The sequence below is a fragment of the Poecile atricapillus genome, chromosome 7 (genome assembly GCF_030490865.1).
Source record: "Poecile atricapillus isolate bPoeAtr1 chromosome 7, bPoeAtr1.hap1, whole genome shotgun sequence".
In the NCBI taxonomy this organism is placed as follows: domain Eukaryota; kingdom Metazoa; phylum Chordata; class Aves; order Passeriformes; family Paridae; genus Poecile; species Poecile atricapillus.
This window is the reverse complement of record NC_081255.1, coordinates 28,948,308-28,967,976: the sequence shown is the minus strand read 5'-3', so window position 1 is coordinate 28,967,976 and position 19,669 is coordinate 28,948,308. Positions and strand designations below refer to the sequence as shown.

At 42.8% G+C, this 19,669-nt stretch overlaps 1 protein-coding gene across 3 annotated transcripts in view; it reads left to right on the top strand.

Moving 5' to 3' along the window:
- The window catches only part of LRP8 (LDL receptor related protein 8), a 175,380-nt gene that overhangs the window by 31,822 nt on the left and 123,889 nt on the right, over positions 1-19,669 (top strand). The window lies entirely within an intron of this gene.

Sequence of the window (19,669 nt, the reverse complement as noted above, 5' to 3'; positions counted from 1 at the left end):
CCAGTTTTGAGATGTAACATTTGTGTTCTGTGACTTGTTCCAGTTTAGTCTGTGGAGTTTGAAAAACCATCACTATGGGAAGCTCTGATGCCTACCTGGATATTCCTTCTGATATAGAACCTGATTTGTGTTTTACTGGGCAGAATTTTGCTTCCAAATGGGAATTTGATTTCTAAGCCACTTTCTGCTGCAATTTATACTGAAAAGTCTTGGAAGTAGCTGGGGCTGGATGCACTGTGAATACATTAAAGCAAATCCTGTATTTGTGCTCCATTCCCTGGTATAGGAATTGAGCATCTGTTTTGACTGGCAAGTGTCCCTCAGCTGTATTCACACATACAACATCACATGGGAGTTTGTGGACAAATGAGATGCAACCATACAAAATCTCTTGTACATTCAAAAATGTGCAAATGCCTTTACTGCTGGTAATAGAAGGAGCTGAACAAAATAGGCCAAATGGCATGGAATAAATTCCAGGTATGATAGCATTTTTATTATAACTAATATATCAAAGTTATAGCCTGCTGACAATAGATTGGAAGTTTTGAAAGCCTCTTTTGTTATATAAATCTAAAAAAGGGATTAAATACTAAATTAAAGGTAACTTGAAATGTAGGCAAACAAGAGATAGTGTGGTTACCTGGGGTGCTACACGCAGTTAGTGTGATTTAGGCAAAGATGTTGAGACACATTGTACATGTTCATTTTGAACTTCTCCACACCGGGGAGGTTGTGTGATTCATCATTTACTGGCAGGTGATTCCTCCTGGGCATGCAGGTATCTGTTACTGTGTCACTGACTGCAGGTGGCTTGTCACCATGGGAGAAGCTGCTTGGGAGGAATGGGCAGCCAGGAGCCACCCTATGTCTCTCAGGCCTCCTACTTTTGAAATCCTTCATGGATTCCACAGTGGATTATACCATTAAAAATGTAATGGGAACAAACACTCTTAATCCTTCAAACAAGCAATATGTATTCAAATCACTAAGCTCAAATAAACACTAAAAACATCTTTGGAAAGATTGTATAAAGTTTATGTTGTAAATGTACTGCAGTAGTTTTGGGAAAGTATTTTAAAGGAGTTTTAAAAAGATTGCATTTAGCAAAATAAATCTCAAACTCTGAATATAGCAGGATACAAATTTAAGGGAACTCAACAATGTAGAATTTAATTTCCAGTCTTTACATCCAGCTCTTGGATATAGTATAGCCAGAGGTTTATACATTTCCAGCAATCCCTGTTTTTAGCAGCATCCTGCTGCTTTGTTGGATGAACTAAAGCCTGCTGTTAGCTCACTTCTTATAAGCAGTCTCCCTGAGCTTCCTCTGAGGCAGTTTACAACTCTCTACTGTCTTTTACTCCATAGCTGCATCACAGATGGGTTTGGGTTTTTTCAATGCAACGCAGCATGATTGATTTTTATAAGGAGGCAGGCTTTATGTATGCACTGGATGAATGTAGCTCATGGGGGAACCAAGCCTTTCCAAATTTTACAGTGAAACATGGCACTTATTAACCATCTTGCCTTCCAAGGAAAAAAATACTTCAACTATCTCGCCACTACTTTAGATTCTTTATTGATTCTTTATTGTATTTATGTATTGTATTATGGCTTAAATTCCCATTTAAGCTTAGCTTTGGGTTCTACTCCTTCACTAAAAAGGCTGTGTCACTTCAAATATTGATATCAGAATTTGGTCTTTCCTCCCTTTAAGAGGGAGAAGACTATCCATATATATATATACACACACATGCTCATATAGTAATTATCTAATCAGTGGATTTTCAGACTGATTCCAAACATGTGCTTTTTCTTATTCAATCTTCATTTTGTTTGCGGTTGTTCTAGATACATCTTTATTGTCATCACTATCTTGATGTCCTAAGAATAGTTATAAAGAAAATGGCACCAGCACATTGATCATTTAAGTATCTTTTAAAACATAACTATGTAAAGAAAGATAAACAAATGAGCATTTCCTCATTAAGTATATTTTGCAGATTTTTCTAGTTTTAAAACCATGTCAGCTCCATCAGTTTCTCCAGCAGAACTGGGAATTTGATGCACACTGTTGTTTGTATTATACTACTTAATCTTGTTCTGTGCTTAAAATATTAAGAGGGAGCTGTTACACTCAGGCTCTCCACATTACTAGTGTGGAATTTTGAACAGTTGTTGACAGCACAGAGAACATTGCACAGTTTTCCCAGTTTTAGATAAGACCATGAAGGGGAGTGTGTTTAAAATAACAGGACATAAAGGCAAATACATGTTGGAGAGAAATCAACTCTTTTAGATAACATTTTCTTACACACTTTGCAGTAAAGAGAAGATGGGAGGGTCTGCAAAATCTCTGAGCAAGTGACTCGCTGGGTTCTGTGTCAGGCTCGGATTTCTTTACCTTAGGGCACAAGCTGCCAGTGCATCCTGCAAAGAGAGCGGATTCTCACTTGAAAACACACAGAAAACAAAAACTTCTGTGGATGCATCGCTCTGCAGTTGCCTTTATAATTTATGCCTCTTTCTTGCTTCACTTCAGGCTCCAGTTCTGGTGGTGATGAGGAGCTGAAGCCCATTTTGCTCCTCATGTCTGGTTTGAGGCTCTGCTTTCAGCATGTGGTGGTGACAGGGTGACCCAGATTCCTGGGGGTGCCCCAGGAGTGCCATGCTGATGCTCTGCTTTCACAGTCCTTGGTTAGCACATCTTATCCTAGCTAGGCAATGCTATTTTCTTTCCCTGCTCATCAGTGCACCTGCCAGCAGTGGTTTAATATAGTTAGCATTATCTAGCAGCATGTGTGCCTGGGTATGGGGTGAATACAAATGGAATAACAGTTGGATGAAGGGGCAGACAGGTGTGTTTAATAACACTGATCAGCAGGAGGGGGGTGCAGGGAGGAGAAAAAGCCCACAGGCAGAGGAGGTGCAGAGTTGAACCTGAGAAGCCTTGAAGTCAGGTAAACTGGAGAGGGATGGAAAAGCCACATGGAACTGAGGTGAGGGGGGTGGCTTCTCCCTGTTTATGAGCAAAAGGAGAAGAGTGGGAACAGATGGCTCTAAATTGTATAGCCCCCTGATGGTCTGTGCCTCTGTGGGATCAAACTTTTGATTTGAAGGCTTTTACAATAACTATATAGAAAATCAGATCACTAAAAACAAATCCACAATTTTGGTGATTCCTGAAAAGGAGAAGGCTTGTGGGTGTATGTCTTTGTTAAAAGACAGTGAGGTGTGAACAGTCAGGAGCCTGTTCTGATGGGTTATTATGTTTAAAATACACCAGTCTCTTAATCTTGGATGGTTTTAGCTTGTTGTGCTTTTTTTTCCCCTCTAATCTCTTAAGTAACAAAAAAAAAAAAAAGCAGGGTCAGTTGAAACATCATTTTCAGGAGCTTTCTGGGGCAAAACAGTGCAACTGGGGCTCTTCTACCAGGAGTCCTTACTACTGCCTGTAGGCTCATGAGAGGGTAAAGGTGCCCCCCAGACTTATTTGTAACTTGTATGGAATCTCTAGAGGGTGAGATCCTGGGAGGAGAGTCCCTTCCTGGACCCCAAAGCACAGTGGATCGATGGCCTCCCTTTTCTGTGGGCTGCTCCTGTCTCTTAACCTGGACAACTTTTACCAGCTTGTGGTTTCCTGGCTCTTCATTAAGCAGAGGAACTTTTTTCTGAAGTTCCGGGAATCTGTTGCCTGATGCATTGCTGTGGACACTGCAAAACACGCTCCTTCTCTAAAAAGCTTTTAGTACGGGAAACTACTTGAAAAAATTAATGGCTTTTAGTAAGATTTCAGATTGCTACTAGATTTTACACAGTTTCTCAAATAGTTTTGCATGTTCAGCAGAATGCTTTTCAGTTTCAGGCTTCCAACCACCCCTCAGTCTCAGACATATTTCTACTAATTTTATTGTGTGAATTTGGAGGCTGTGTAGGTCTTGGAAGCAGTGTCCTTTGCTTTGGGATCTTACTGCTTTTTATAAGAAAGCTTCAAAATATGCTAGTAACTTTAGCTCCAAAATAATTATTTAAAGGTACCTGATTTTCTTTTATTTAATTATTATTTTATTTTCTTTCATTTTCTATCATACCTTCTTTGACCAGATCTTTGTACCTACATTTTATCTCCTGAGCTCCTCTGAAACATGTTTAATTCAGTTGAAGCTTTTTTGATGTGTATTGCCAAGAGTTTAGTCAAGCCAAGAGGTTTTGTTTGTTGAGGAAAAACAAGCCATGGGGTTTCAAACCTGCTGGTTTAAATGTAATTGGCTGAAGGGCATGAAAGCCTCGCTGCCATGCAGGCAGCCGTGGGTGTTTGCAGCTGCACAGAAACATGGGGCTGCAAGTTAGGAACCCTTAGGCTGTGAGACAGTCTTGTTACCTCCAGCCAGTGCTGGGATGAGTTGGCACAACTCAGCTGGGATGTTGCTTTAGGGTGGGCAGAGTTGGATAGTCTGAGTTGCATCCTGTGTTTATGGCCCTTCTGCAGGACTGCTGGTCTCCATTACATATTCTTCCCTTGGCTGTCTTACCCTGTTGACCCTTCAGGGAGGGTCAACTCTTATCTGTCATGGTAATCAGAGCCCTGAGAAATACTGAGGGAATGTCATGTCCTTGTTCAGCAGCTCCTGCCTCTGGAAATATCAGCAGCTTTCTGGGCATCCCTAGGATACAGGCTGGGGTTTGACTGTTCTGGCTGAGCTGAGTGGAATGGATTGAATCCATTTTAGAAGAGCAGCATGAGAAGACAAAGTACAGCTCAGGGGAAAGTTAAGAGAACGCCCTTGGTTTCAGTTCATGGTGTCCATCACATTGCACTGGGGACAGATGGTGGGAATGGAAGTTACTTTTGACAGGAGACTGCGACCAAAATGAAATCTGAGGAGACACAGCAAGATGGGAGCTGGGGAAAGGGCAGAGGGTGTTCCATGTCGGAAATGAGGGACAGGGTGTCTGCAGCAACTTATATATTGTGATGTTCCACTTTCTTATTAAGTTCCTTGAGTATTAGAAAAATTGCATTTGTGTTATGGTGTGTTTGGTGCAACTCTTGACCAGAATTTGATAGAACCCTTGGAAATACCCTTTGCTTTAAAGGCCTAAGGGAACCTGCTTGCTGCTGCATTTCTGGGACTGAGTTATTGCTCACTGTTGGATTGGCAGCCCAGACATAGTATTTTCTGGAAGTTTATTCCAGGACAGTCCAGACAGGTGTGAAGGCAAGTAGCAGTGACAGCATCAAAGACCTGATGATTTTGGATTGCCTGGTGTCACCTGTCTCAAGCAGTGGCCTACAGAGAACTGTCTGGTACTGAACTGAGAGCAGAGGAGGAGGATCTCTCATGGCAGCTGGGCAAAAAGGCTACAGAATATGGCAGAACTGTGGGCAAACCCAGCAGTAGTTGCTGCTCTGAATGCCTAATGCTTTTCAACCCAATTTAAAAGGGTTTCCATGGTTTGTGAGAAGGGTGCAAATAACCTTTCCCTCTTCCTCTGTGGCAGGCATTTGAAATCCAACAGGAAGAGAACCTGCAGACCAAGAAAGTCTGACTCTAAAATTATTTTCAGGTTTTCCTGGGATAAAAATTGTATTTTCCTTTTGTCAGGTTGTTTCATAAGACTAGCAAGTTTCTTCTAAAATGTTGGCCTATATTACTGCCAAAGGAACAAAAACATATGCAAGAAGGTCTGTGTGCTTGTGAATACTGCTTAAAATTATATATTCTTCTATTCTGGGATTGTGTTAGTCAATTATTTGGCGTGTCTTGATCTCCCTCATAAAATTTTTGTGTTTGCTGGTGCATGTGGACATCTAAGAGGGCAGAACTAAGGTTGTACAACTCTTTGTGTACTTGACACTGCAACATACTTTTAAAAACATATACTGTCTAGATAATGCAGTGTGTACTATTTATGGCAACACAAATAATTCAGGATTATGCCTGGGGCAATGACAGCAGGGAGAGTTACAAGACTTTGGAGATTGTAATATGCAAAGGTGGAACATACAGAACACAGACATTTATTACGCTGAGGGAAAAGCTCATTGTTGACACAGATTGCTGAAAACAATAGGGACAAGGTCAGAGTGGACCCTGATATCCCTTGAAATTGGCACTGGGCAGCATTGTGTGCAAAAGGAAAGGTCACTGGAACAACAAAGTGGGCAAAAACCTCCACTGCTGCTGACAGATGCAGAAGATGCTGGTGGGTTATGAGGAAACCTGTTCTTAGAGCTGAGTAACAGGTACAGGCACTTTATCCAGTTCAACTGAGCTTTACGTGAATTAATTATTGAACATCAAGCAGCTGCTTCTGTCAGTGATGAGGAATTATCATGTAACATCATTGCTCCAAGAGACAGCTGTAGATGGTTAATTTTTTTGAGAACAGTTCATCTTTCACTATTATTCTGTGGCTGTTGTGAAAACTACTTAAAGAAGGCTGAGGATGTGAAGACATGAGTAGGTATCTCTTCTCCATTCTCCTGTGGCTTGGTGAAAGTTACAGCTGGGTAGAAGAAAATGCTGTTGGTTTCCATACTACAGAGTCTTTGGTATGTGGTGTTGAATGCTATAAAAATAAACTTGAACAAATATATGCTCTTCTAACTGTCAAAAATCACAAAAACATGCACAAGGTTTGATGAGCAGTTGTCTAGGAATTGTAAATATATTCCTAAGAAACTGGGTTTGACAGACAGGGGAGGACATGCAAGCTGTAGGATTTCAGCATTTTTGAAATCTCATTTTAATTTCTGGACCCTCTATCTTCTTTTATGTGCACATGCACAAATACCCATGAAAGCAATGTTCTTTCATTGCTTTCTCTTTGCAAACTAGTTCCTGACTTTGTTGGGTTAGAACTCTAAAACTGTGCTGTTGGCACTTCAGTTGATGTTGGATTTGCTGTAGCACAGGGGTACCCTAAGCAGCAGCATTCCTAGAGGGACGGCTTTTGACTGCTGGATCTAGAAGAGGCACTTTTTGTGGTAACTCAGAGTTTTTGTATTTGGGGAGAGCTATTTTGGTAAACTTTCAAGTGCTTCAAGTACTTCCAAGTGCCTTATTTTCCTTCTGTACTAATTGCCTTAGGCTTGTGCCAACAGCTGCCCACCCCTTGCATATAGAAGGGCAGTTTTGGGCAGGGGGGCCAGACCTGCTGGGTATCTCAGGCAGCCCCCACTGCTGTGCCCCACAGCTTCCCCACTGTGCAGCCCCGCACAAGGATGGGAGGGGACCCCACTGGGAAGCTCCATGGGGCACAGGCGGTGCTTTGGTCTCCAATTCAGGGGATTAACACCATTTTCTGTTTCTTGGACACTGCAGCCAGTTGGCCTTGTGTTCATATTCAGTTTGCCCACTTCTTGAGTGCACTTACTTGTGTAAATCTGCTCAAGCGTTTAAGTCTGAAAGAGCGAACAAACAGGGAAATGAACAGACGGCTCTGCTGGCTCTGGAGGGGTCGCTTGCCTCTCTTTCCTTGTTCCCATGAATGTGGCCCGTGCAGCACACACAGTGCTGTCTGCCAGCTCTGCCTTCCCACATGAGGCCTTTGCTGAGCCTGTGCTCCAGTGGCTCTGCTCCTCTGGAAGCGCTCCTTGGAAGCAGGACACGTGCTCCTTCCTCTTCCTCCACGCTTGGTTCTTCTCCGCATCCTCTGTGTGCCCAGGGGCAGGAGGGATGACTGAGCCCCACGGCCTGCCAGGAGCAGCCACCCCAGGCGTGGGGGCAAACAAAGGCACAGGGAGGTGCAGCCACGGGGACAGCCTTGTGCTCCTACAAATGGCATGAAGGGTTACACCGAGGGAGGACAGAGCCCTTTGGCCATGGCTTGTCCCATAACTAAGGAATCTCTGCTTTATAAAGTAGGGTGGTAAGGACTGACTTGTTTCACATGCTGGCCATACAGAGCCATTTATGAGTTTCTCAGGCTCTTACCATCTAATAGGTTTTCTCTCAGAAAAGTGCCTCTGCTGTTTCATTGTAGTTTATGGCTTGGTTTGATACCTACATGCACTTACTACTGAAGAATTTTGATTATATTTGAGATTTGCAGTTTATTTTTCTCTTCTTTATTACTTCCATAAAATTGTAACAGTTTTGTTAATCCCTTGCTAGTCACTGAATCTCTTGTTTTTTTGAATGGTTTGGTCCCCCAGGATATTGAAGGGGTTCTTAGAAACACCCTTCTCTTGCTTCTAGATCTCAACATATGTGGTATTTCACCTTCTGCATTTTGGCCAGAGCTTTCTGTACATTACCCTGCATTCTTCATAGTTTGTATCATCCCAACCTTCCTACCTTTCAGTCTTGCACTCCTGATTTGAGTGAGTTAGACAAAGCAAACTTTCTGACCAAATTCAGGTCAGAGATTCAGGCTGTATTTCTCATGGGTAATTTAATTTTGCCTATTTTAAATTTCCATGTAACCACCTTAGACATGACATTTATTCCAGTCTTTAAATCATCTATGGCACTGTCGGTACTGTTTGTAAAGGCTGCTGCAGTCCATCCTGGACTATCTGGTGTTTTAAAGGTTTAAGGAGTGATTTAGTGCAGAATCAGACCTGACAGGATATTCTGGATTGAAAGAAAACTGTAATGGCTGTTGTTCTGTCATGGAAATTGTATTCTTTTTAAACAAAGGGATATCATTGGGCTAAAAGAAAAGATATCTGAGACCTGCCACATATTTTAATAGTGATTGCTAATTAAGCCTGTTTTAATAAATTTAGTGCTATTATATGTATTTTGTGTGTTGATGATTGTCTCTTGGCATGAAGGTGGTTCTTGTTCTTTGGGGCCAGCCAGATGTATTAGGGACCTTCAGAGAGAGATCTGAGGGAGTGAATGAGGCAGATTCTGGACACTTCTGTATCCAGGGCCTGTTTCCTGTCTGTGCAGGACCTGCAAGTATCTGGTATTTGGTGTGTCCTCCATCTCAACTTGTGCTTGCCAAAGCTGACTGGTTCATTTAAAAGCAAATGCTTTGTTGGGAATCCAGTTCTTCAGGCTTTTTGTTGCAAATTATGTTTCAAGAGCTGATGGATTTTCCTTTTTAAATTGAGCTATGATAGTTTTTTCAGTGGAAGTTTTGTACAAAAGTGGGTCTTAAGCTTCTCTGCTTGTGTCCACATTCTCTGGTGCAAACTCTTCTACTGAATTTCATCTGACTTGTGATCTCACCTGGGATTCTTGCCTCTCAAGTTTGCCACTTGCCCAGAGAGTGCACTGCTTTCTGCAGGCTCCATCAGGAGCAGCTGCTGCTCAGATCCCAAAGGGCATTCTTTCGGTGATACTTTCACATGCTTTGGGTGCAGAATGCTGGGCCAAAGTAATTCCTGACATACTTGCATCAAAAAAAGTGACCTAGTTACAATACTGGTGTTGACTTTTTATTACACTTGTCTTTAGATTAAAATATCAGCCATAATCAAACATACAGGTGTTCCTTGTTGATTATGTCTAAAGTTTCCTCCAAGAAGAGTTTGTGTATAAATAATTGCAGTTTCTGTTCAAGTCCCATGTGATCTCCAGTGAAGATATGACACCACTGATTCTTTTTCCTTCCCCTTTCACCAAGGTAAGATGTTTTCTCTGGCCTTTAAAGGGTGTAGTCACACTCAGCCCTCTATCGAGACAGTGTGCCGTTATTTCGCATTCATCCAAGTTTCCACCCCTTGCTATCAAAAAGATGTTTAAAATGCCACAGAACTCAGCAGCTTGCCTTTTGCACTGCTCATTTGTGGTTATTTATGTGCCTCCTGGTGATGACCTGCTGCAAGTCAGGAGAGGAGGGAAAGTGGTTGAATTGCATGAGACCTAAGGTCAGCTCCTGGCTGGAAGGTCACTGTCACAGCAAGAGCTCTGAGAGAGCCTCACTGATGGGAGCAGGGAGAGAACCCTGTGGAGTGAAGGCTTGTCTGCACTTCTGTCTGTGAAGAGGAAGGCTGTCCCTCGAGGCAGACTGACCCCAGGGACAGAGGCCTATCCCATGTTGGGTAAGACACCCAGGTAGAGGTGTACATTGTGAAACACCAGGAAACCTTGTCACAGCAGCTTTATAGGACAGGATAAAAGGAGAAAAAAAAAGTGGAAGACCTTAGGAACTACTAGGATAGTGATGATTCTGTGCTACAAGAAATATTCTTCATAAACCTTTGCAACTCTCCAGGGGATAACCCAGGTGCAGGGTCCTGGGGCACAGATTGATGGTTCATTCTAGTCTGACCCTTTTTCTCTTCTTAGTTGTCATTGCTGTGTGAAGTCTGATGACTATTTGCATTAGCAGTACCTCCTGTTCCAGATCAGGGAATTCCCTTGTGCTAGTGCACTGCTTGACTCACGAGTCATGTTCTCTTTTTCTTTGTTTCAGAGTAGAATTTTACATCCCTGTTAAATGGGTTGTCAAATCCAAAGTTGCAGTAAACAGAGGCAGCTTTCTGGCTAAATTCTGCCATCTGTCTTGGGTCTGTGTGCAATATCCTAATCCTGGACTAGGCACTGGGTTCAGTGTGCTGCAGGTGTGACCTGGATTGTCTCTCATGCTCATCTTTGACACATCTGGAAATTCATCATTGTGTAACTGTCCCCAAACTGTGTCTTCAGGACATTTGCCAAGGCACTGTATACCCCTTCTTTGACATTTGAGCACTTCTTTTGATCATGTGCATAGATCTTGGATCTTGCTAGTGTTGAAAAATCCACATCTTTCTGAGTTGGGACACTTTGGACAAGTGTACTTTTTTTTGAACAAAAGTAAAAAGTCAGTATTAGGGCAGCCCAATTCACTTGCATGTCACCTGCTTCAAGGCTGGGCTTCTTTCCATCAAAGGAAAACTGGTTCATTACCCTGGTGCTACTCTGCACTTCTGCCCCCCTCTTAAGAATTTGTTTTGGGGCTGCTCCAAAGCAGTAATCAAATGTGTGATCCTCCAGCATGCTAGCACTCTTGGATCGGTTTTAGTTGATGTGGAGGGAAGTGAGAGGCAGAGATGATTCCTGGGAGCCCTTAGGAAAAAAATAGTGTGCCTTGTAAAAACAAGTGATTTTAGTTATTGCAGTCAAGGAGTCAATTAACTGGCTAATTAAAGCAATTTCTCATTACATAATTGAATTCTGGTTCATCACCATTTCTACTCTGCAAGACTGCCCCAGAGAGCAGAGCCATTTCTGAGCCCTCTTTATCACAAACAGACGAGCCATTTGCTCTCTCAGTGCTCAGATGTGTCTGGAGAAGGGAGAGGTGATTTGGTGGGACTTCCTTTGATTGCTTGTGGAAATAAACAATGGAATGTCATCCAGGTGATTGAGAAAAAGGCATTTTTCTCAGATATGTTTCTAGTGCCAAAGATAGATGAAGATAGGAGGTGATGAATACTGGAGCACAAAACTCATGAGGTTTAGGATGCCCAGGGCTGTGGGACTCAAGGTTACACTCTGGAAAATGAGAATGTCTCAAGCTCAAAGCATTACACTGGGTTTGAACATGCTAGTGCTCATCAAATGTACTCTTCAATTGGATGAGAGGACTGAGGGCTTTTAAATTGTCAGCTTCTTCCTCCTTATATGTAAAGATAGACTGAAGATGGAGTTATTTTTTACTGAAGGATAAATTAGAAAAGTGCCAGTGTACTGAAATGTTGGATGGTAATGGAAGGTATGTGGGGGGGGAAAAAAATGAATTAAAAGAATTTGAAATAACTTAAAATGTACAATATGAGATTTTATTTGGCATAGTTAAAACAATGGTGTCAAACCATGCCACCTGCAGTAGCAGAGGAGGGAGGGCTGGGTCAATGATATTTGTTGCTGGTGAGCCATGATTTGACAAGCAGGAACTGTGGCAGAGAAATTGTTAAAGTTAGGATATAAGTACTTCAAAGCCCAGAAGAAATTGCATTTGGCAGCTGATGTGGACTTTGAAGTCTGAGTGAGACACAATTAAAAGAGCTGTAACTAACATGTTCCCTCACTGTTTCCCACACTGGTGAGACCCAGGGAGTCTGAATGCCCTGGTCAGGCTGTACCTTGGAAACAGGACTCAGGTGTGGAGCAGAAACCATCTTCTCCCTCCTCTTTTTAAAGAGGAAACTGATGAAAATTAGTAAATGTTGTGGATTTAGTCAGAGCTCAGGTATTTTAACTGATGCCTCATTAGTGAATTCAAAGTGCTTGAGAAAAAAATGACTCTGTGTGTGGGTTTTTACTTTGTTCGCACTTTTTTGTTTGTGTTTTTCATGTGCTTTTTGTTTTGTCTTATGTGGTTTTAAATGTTCAGACTACAGACTTGGGCTTCTTCCTGTGTGGGACACTATCAGGTACTGTGTTCCCTGATCTCCAGTTCCTCATTCCTCAGAAATTAAATGTACTGGGCCTTGACATCACAGAAGCACTGTGGGGCACAGGCACTGGTGTTTGTGAATCCCCTGAAGCTTGTCCATAATGACCTCTAATAAACCTATGTGTGTCTTTAAAACTCAGGCGATACTATACTTTGAGGAGTGAAAAACTTGCTGGAAAGGGAGAAATGAGAGAGTAATTAAAAAAGAAAAAAAATTTAGGGCCTCTTGGTAATAGCCTCTCCAGAGAATGATGAAGAGAGAAAGGAGAAGTGGGTAATGATGGCTTTGCACAGTGAAATATTTGTTTTCTGTACCTGGATTTTTGGTCCAATGGAAGAAAGGGAAGCAATGGTGGCCGATTGCAACATGAAAACTGGGGGAAGGAAGAAGAAGACTAGGAGGAATAGAATGCCAATGGTCACCCCTGTTGTGAGGTGAGGGGAAGTGGGTGTAGTGCTGTAAAAGACTACTCCCTAAGTGGGAAAGAGCATTAGATTGTTAATGACTGTGTTATGGTTGATAGTGTATTACCAAAAACAAAGCCGAAAGAAGTTGGGAAATAAAATCTATGAAAGTAGAATGCTTCAAAAATATTCCAGAAGCTGGAATGTAAAAAGCCCTAGGATGTGTTGTAGAGAGCTGCCTGGCACTGGTGGAGACAGATCACCCACAGAAAATGTTTTGTGGGCTCAGTTCAGTTGGGTTTTGCTGTGCATGGCATGTGAGGGAGTTTTTGTTCTATGGGCTTGGATGGCTGGAGTATGGAAAGGGAAAAATAATGGCAATTTTTTAAAAATCATTAATATTTAACTTCTGACTGCCACTGCTTAGTATCACAATTCTGGTGGATGTCAGTTCCCAGCCCTGACCAACAGCATCTGCTCCATATGTTCCTGATCCCACAGGTGACATGGGCGTTCCCTGTAGCGCAGCTGGCAGATGCTGGTTTGTTCAGTGGCAGCCTTTTCCTCTCTCGATCAAGTTATTAGTGTCATTGTCATGGAGCACTCAACATCTTTCAGCCCTGAGGGAAGAGCAGCCCAGTTTGGAACAGAAACCAGTGCATCCTGACAGTACACATTGAAGCACCATGGAGTTAAAACAGACTCATGTTTGCTGTCCCTTAGGAAGCAGTCTAATTCCCAGGCTGGCATTTCTGACATAACTCAATTATGGAATCATAAATAAACAGTTGACACAGGCCAGGGAACTTCAAAGCAATCAGTACAGTTGTAATAGGTTCTAGCTTGATAAATAAACCATGTTCATATAGTCTAAAGGATGCTTAATTTTTTTTTTTTTCCTTCTGTCTTAGATCAAAGCTTCTTCCTTGAACAGCAGCCTGGCAACTCTCCCTAACCCCTTTCCTTCCCCCACGTCCCCTGCTGATCTCTTGGTACAGGCATCATTACCATGGGACTGGTGTCTTTGCTAAGTGTACTGCATCTCCTAAATTAATTGCCTACTGATACACAGTTGCATGCAAAGTAGTTTTTGGAGACTGATTCTTGGCCAGCATTTTGTTTTTATTTACTGGGCTGACTTGCATAGCCTGGCTCCTTGGGTAACAAGGGGTCACTTCAGTGTTGGTCCATGTTTTGTGCTCTTTGTTGCCTGTGCGGGAGTTTTGTTCCCACATAGTGGGGTCCCAACAAGATCAAGACACAGTGGCTGACATGGAGTTGCTTGTGCAGCTCAATGTTTGCTGAGGCATTTTCCCCCAGATTGCTTATCACACTTACAATTTGCTGGTTGAGGCAACTTACCTTCACTGAGCCCAAGACTCTTTAAGATATCCCATCCTCGTTCACCTGCCCAAAAACATCACAGACCATCTGAATGTCCTGTGAATCAGTGACAAGCCTTGTGATAGACTTGCTCTGTGTCCAAAACCCTGTTTTGGTGCCAGCTGTTTCCTTGTGTGTTGTCAGTGTCAGGAGTGAGCTGGCCACAGGAAGGTGTGGAGGGGAGGGCGTCTTCATCCTCTGCCCTGCTCTGTGTGAACATGTCCAGTCTAAAACACAGTTGTGTGTCAGAATTCATTGTTCCAGCTCAGATTGGGAAGTGTGGACCCTCTCAGAGAAGATATTGCTGACAGCAGTGGCATGGCCCTGGCTTCAAGGGAAAGGTGCTTTTTGCTTCTGTGTCACAGACCCATCATTGTCTCTGGGACAGCGAGGCAGGCAAAGGGGAGATGGAGAAACAGCAGGTGCAAGCAGGCTCCTGCTGGGACCATTTAAATGCTGACATGTCAGAAGCTGGGAAGTGTGTGACAGGCAGTTTTCCTGTGACCTGGATCCTGAGAGCTTAAGGAAGTTTGAAACTTGTTTTTAGAACAAGCTGACATATTAATGAGAAGTCTATTGTTTGCGTATGTGGGAGAGTGGCAGATTTTCACATGGGATCTGTTTGAGAATCCCATGTGATGCCCAACACCACGTATTACTGTGCTGCCTGCTGTCCAGAGGAGGAAGTTGCCAAAATTCTCCAAGAAGAAACCAAACAGAGAAACCTCCTCCTAACTCCAAATAAACAGGGAAGAAGAAGTCACTGGTGGTGTTATCTTCCTAACAGCTGCGTTTGGAATGAATGCTGTCACTGAGTACTAAAATCTCTAGTTTTAACAGAAATAGTCCAATCTGAGAAGCTCATACTTTCTGATGTACCAAAAACTCCCTGGTTTGCCCACGTCAAAATAGTCCAGAGCCCATGCATGGGTCTTTGGACCAAAGCTGTTTGATAAATATTTTAGTGTTTTGCACATTTTGGTGCCAGAAATTCAGAGTCTAAAGCTGTCTTCTAGGGAAGGGCATCTTTATGTATGCTCATGTTTGATTCAAGCACTTGTTCTTTACTGTGTGTGCTGCAAAAAACGGCAAGCTTTATTATCAATTCTCTACTCCATTAGCATCCTCAAAGAATGTCTCTGGTCAGATCAGAGACAATCTGCTCTCTCTGTCTTTTATTATTTGTTTTGTTTAAAACTTCCTTGTCTGTGAAATCATCTGTCACCCTCCTCAAAGACCTGTCAGGGCACTGTCTCTGTATTTGTCTCTCCTTGGGAGTAACAAAGAAATTTCTCCATTGCAGGCTGCCTGTCTGCCTCCCCTCAGCTGAGGGAGAAGTGGTTTGCTGAGTTTTCGTGGCCCATTTGGTCCTTGGCTTCTTTGCTTGTGCTGCCCTGAGGATGCCAATTAATGTTAATCTGAAGGTATAAGCTTCTCTATTAGGTCCTGGAGTAATGCCATCAGCTGGTCCCACATGGGCCACCAGGCAGCTGTCAAGCAATAATGTTTATTGCATTTTTACTTCATATCCTTTACTTCATGATTGATCACTGGGGCTTATATAAACCAATAAAACTGACAAAATTTTAAACCACTGTAAAACCCAGTAAGTGAAATGTGGTCATGAGAGCAGGGAGTTTGTAGCCTGTAGCTTTCTTACAGTCTTTCAGAATATGGAGAAAGGAGAGACAGTGAAATCAAGAGCAAATAAGGGTGTGTTTTGTTTAGATTTCAAGCAGGAACTCTGGAAATTTTCCTTGTCATGTAAGGATGGGATGTTCAGTAGCACACTTGAATGCATTTATCTTACCCTTAGTGATGCTGTATCCCCTGTCTGTCCTTGCACACTCTCCTCTGCACAGAACAGCTCACAGGGTGATATTTGCCTGCCTAGGGAACAGAAAGAGACTGTGTCATATTTATGCTGCTCCTCAAGGGGTTTATATTTGTTTAACCAGTAAAGGGGACAGCTTGGACCCAGTGCTGCTTAATTGCTTCCACATCATAAATAAAGGTACCTTACTCATCCTAAGGTACTTCTGAGCACCTGGATAAAGCGGGAGCAGGATTAGCCAGGTGGATCTGGGCACCTCTCCAAGCACACTATGGCTCACTGTGGCAAATCCCTGAGTGTGCCTGACCCTGACAGAGCCCGGGGAGCCTGCAGTGCTGAAAATGAATTGCTCTGTTGGACTCAAGCCACAAGCCTCATTCTGATTGTTTACAATTGAGTAAATCGGGCCTGTCCCCATGGAAGTTAATGGGATCAATCCTGGTGTGACAGCAGAGCAAAACCTTGCATGCTTGAATCTTGCATGCTTAATGCAGTCCGTGTTTTCCTGTCTCAGGTCCTTTACTCTTTATCATGTGTCTTGCTTCATGAATGTATTCCTTTAAATGTGTCATAGATCAAAACTGCAAAATGCCATCTGTCAGCATGGGTGAAATCTGTAATCCCTGTGCTGTTCAGGTGACCAGCAAATTGACATTTGTTGGAAATGGGGCACTTAAGCAGCCTACTAAGGCTGTGGATTTGTTCCCTTCTTTTTTTTCCCCTCCCACTCTCCAGATTATTGCTTACATAATGTATGGACTAATAGTTGCTGTATGGTTTACATGTGAGATGCTTTCTGGAATCTGTGTGTAGGCAGGGAGCTCAAGATGACATAAGGTAGGATTAAATAATTGCAATATTAAGTTGCAGTGCAAAAAGGGAAGAGAATGCTGTTTGTGAATGATGCTGTCCAGTTAAAACTGCATCCAGAAAAAAGAGGCAGGAGGGATACAAGGTGCAGGTGGATGGGTCCTCCTTGACCTCTGGTCTCTGCAACTAAAATTCTTCATGCTGGCAGTTGGATAGATTTGTAAGGACAGAGCTGCCCTGGTCATGCCACTGTAAATTTAGACTGCATTTATCCCAGTGTCACAGAGCTTGGACCCTGGCTTGTACTGGTATTTATTAGCACCTTAATTATGCATAGCTTAGTTTGGTATTCCCCATTGGTAAATTTTGCTAACATTTCACAAATTAAAAATGTTCTGACTCTATTTTCTCCCTAGTCAGCACCAACTTTATAGATCAACAGTTTGTAGCTTTAAATAAGCATCCCAGATTTTTTTGTTGGCTTTGTTTGTTTGTTTTTAATTTTGCTTTGGAACTGTTTGTACCTAAACTGGCTGTGACTCAGTGTGAGGCCTTGCTGCCTTCACTCAGATATGCAGGTTTGCTGAACTCAGCTGGAAAAGATTTTTTTGTCAGTGGAGAGTGGAAAGGTGAAGAGAAGTGCTGGAAAAATTCAGTTAACACTTCACTGCAGTGCTATAGCTCAGCTATTAGTATGTCTTAGGAATGTGAAAATGAGTGCTGATTGTAAACAACCCAATTTTGTAATATCCAAGATGAACCAAAAAGAAGCAAAAACTGTAAGATATACTCAGGTAATTTACAACCTAAAATCATTTCCCTTACAGATACACAGCAGTTTCTATAAAACACAAGAATTTTTTTTTTACTCAAGTGATACCTTTATCATTATCAATTTATTTTATTTATTTAGCCAGAGTAACCCTTAAGGAAGGGTTCTGTGTCTTTGTTTCCGTGAGAATTGCAAGTTTCTGCTGTGAGAACTGGGAAGACTCAAGCCCAAGCCTTAGTCCAAATCTCCAGGCAGAAACATCCTAGCAGAAACACAGGTGTGCCTTGTCCCTCCAAGTGTCTGCAGGGTGTCCCTGTGCTCCAGGGCAGGCTCCTGTCCCTGTGTGCCATGCAGGAATATGTTCCCTATCAAACTGCACTGCTGGGAGCAGCAGAGCCTTCGGGCTCATTATCCTGTGCGGACAATGCAGCGTGACAGTGAAATGGCTGATGAAATCCAATGCTGTCTGTTCAGTTAAAAGGCAGTGTGGTGATTGCAGCCCATGGTTTCCTGAAGGCAGCTGAGTGACAGGGATTAGGAGAGCGAGGGAACTGTGCTACATCCAATGACCAAAGGTTGTGCTGCGTGTGGAGCCAGCCCAGCTCTGGCCAGAGCCCACTGGGTTTGTGGTCACCAGAGTTACTGTGATCAGTTGAGGTCTGAGATGAACTATTTTTCCTTTGAGTTTATGTATGCAGAAAGGAATTAGGTTAAAGCCCAGGCGGATGTGTAAATGAATGTATGTGGTCAGTATAACTGTTTATTGATGCTTTGTGAGCTTCTGTGTGTGCAAGTGGTGAAGTTTCCCTGAGCCTTTGATGCTTGTGTTGTTCTGAATGCAGAGAACTCTGTTCTTGTATGGTTAATGGCTGCTGTTTCTTTTGTGGAAGTGTTGTCTTCTGTCTTTTGTCGGGAACTGGGAAGGCTGTTGATAAACATGAGTGGCCATGAGATGTCTGAAGACCAGCTGAATGTCAGCAGGAGTCTTGCACTTGGTGCTGAGGCTGTGCTGTGGAGATAAGGGACATGTTTAATAAGATGCACCTGGAGCCAGGATTGCAATATTTTTTTCCTGTGCTTGCAGACATGCACCTGGGATGTTGTGGGTCATCGGTGGAGGGGGGATAAATTAAGCCATGTTCTTCCTCAGTGTGGATTTTCCTGTGCAATGATAAATCTGCTTTAGAATGTTCTGCCAAGATGCAAATGTCAGCAGCTACAGCCATGATCACAACTGGACACTGTACTGACCCTGGAAAGAGCATGTGAAGCTTTAATTACCTAAAATTCTGAGTTACAGCTTCTTAAACTTGCTGTGGAGCATCCTCTGCTGAGGCCCTCCTGGGACCTGGCTTTCCCCCTGGTTCTTTACAGGCAGTGTCTCATGCTTGGAGCAGTCCAGCCTTTGGTGATTTTAATGAAACTTAGGCAGTAGAGGGGACATTCCTGCTAACCCCCATCCAGCCCTTGCAGGGCATCCTCTGGTGAGCCAGCGCTGATGTCTCTGAGCAGTGAAGCCTTTGCCTGGCTGCTGCAGGCACCTGGTGCTGCCGTGCTGTCAGTCAAGGGGGTGCTGACTCCTGAAATGAAATGCTGTCCATCTAATTAGTATGTGTAGCAGCAGCAGCAGGTTTTAATTATATGGTTAAATACACAGAAATAGAGGATTGTCATGTGGGATCAGTCTATTGGCCCTTTGTGGCTGACATTCTGCCTCCAGCAGTAGCCAGTGCTGGATATATTTGTGCATAACATACTTCTTTTTGCCCTTGGAGTTATATGCACAGGCTGCTACAGAAAAATTTTCCATCTTGCTTTTTTGAAGCCAGTTTGTGTCCAGAAGAGAATTCCTCCTCTGTGAACCATTTCAGTCTGCTGTGGTTCAGGTTAGCCCAGGGATTTATGTTTTCTGGGAAAAATATGTAAGATGAATAGGCTCTTTTATTTTTGCACTGGCTCTGACTGGAGATTTAATCTTTGCAGAATTTTCTGAAGTTTGTGGTTTCTCCAGATTTTCCAGTGCTTTCTTGTGTCTAGTGGAAATTCTTCTAGGTGACCAAGTAATGAGCATCTAAAATATTTGTTTCTGATATTATTTTGCTTTCACCTTTTGTTGC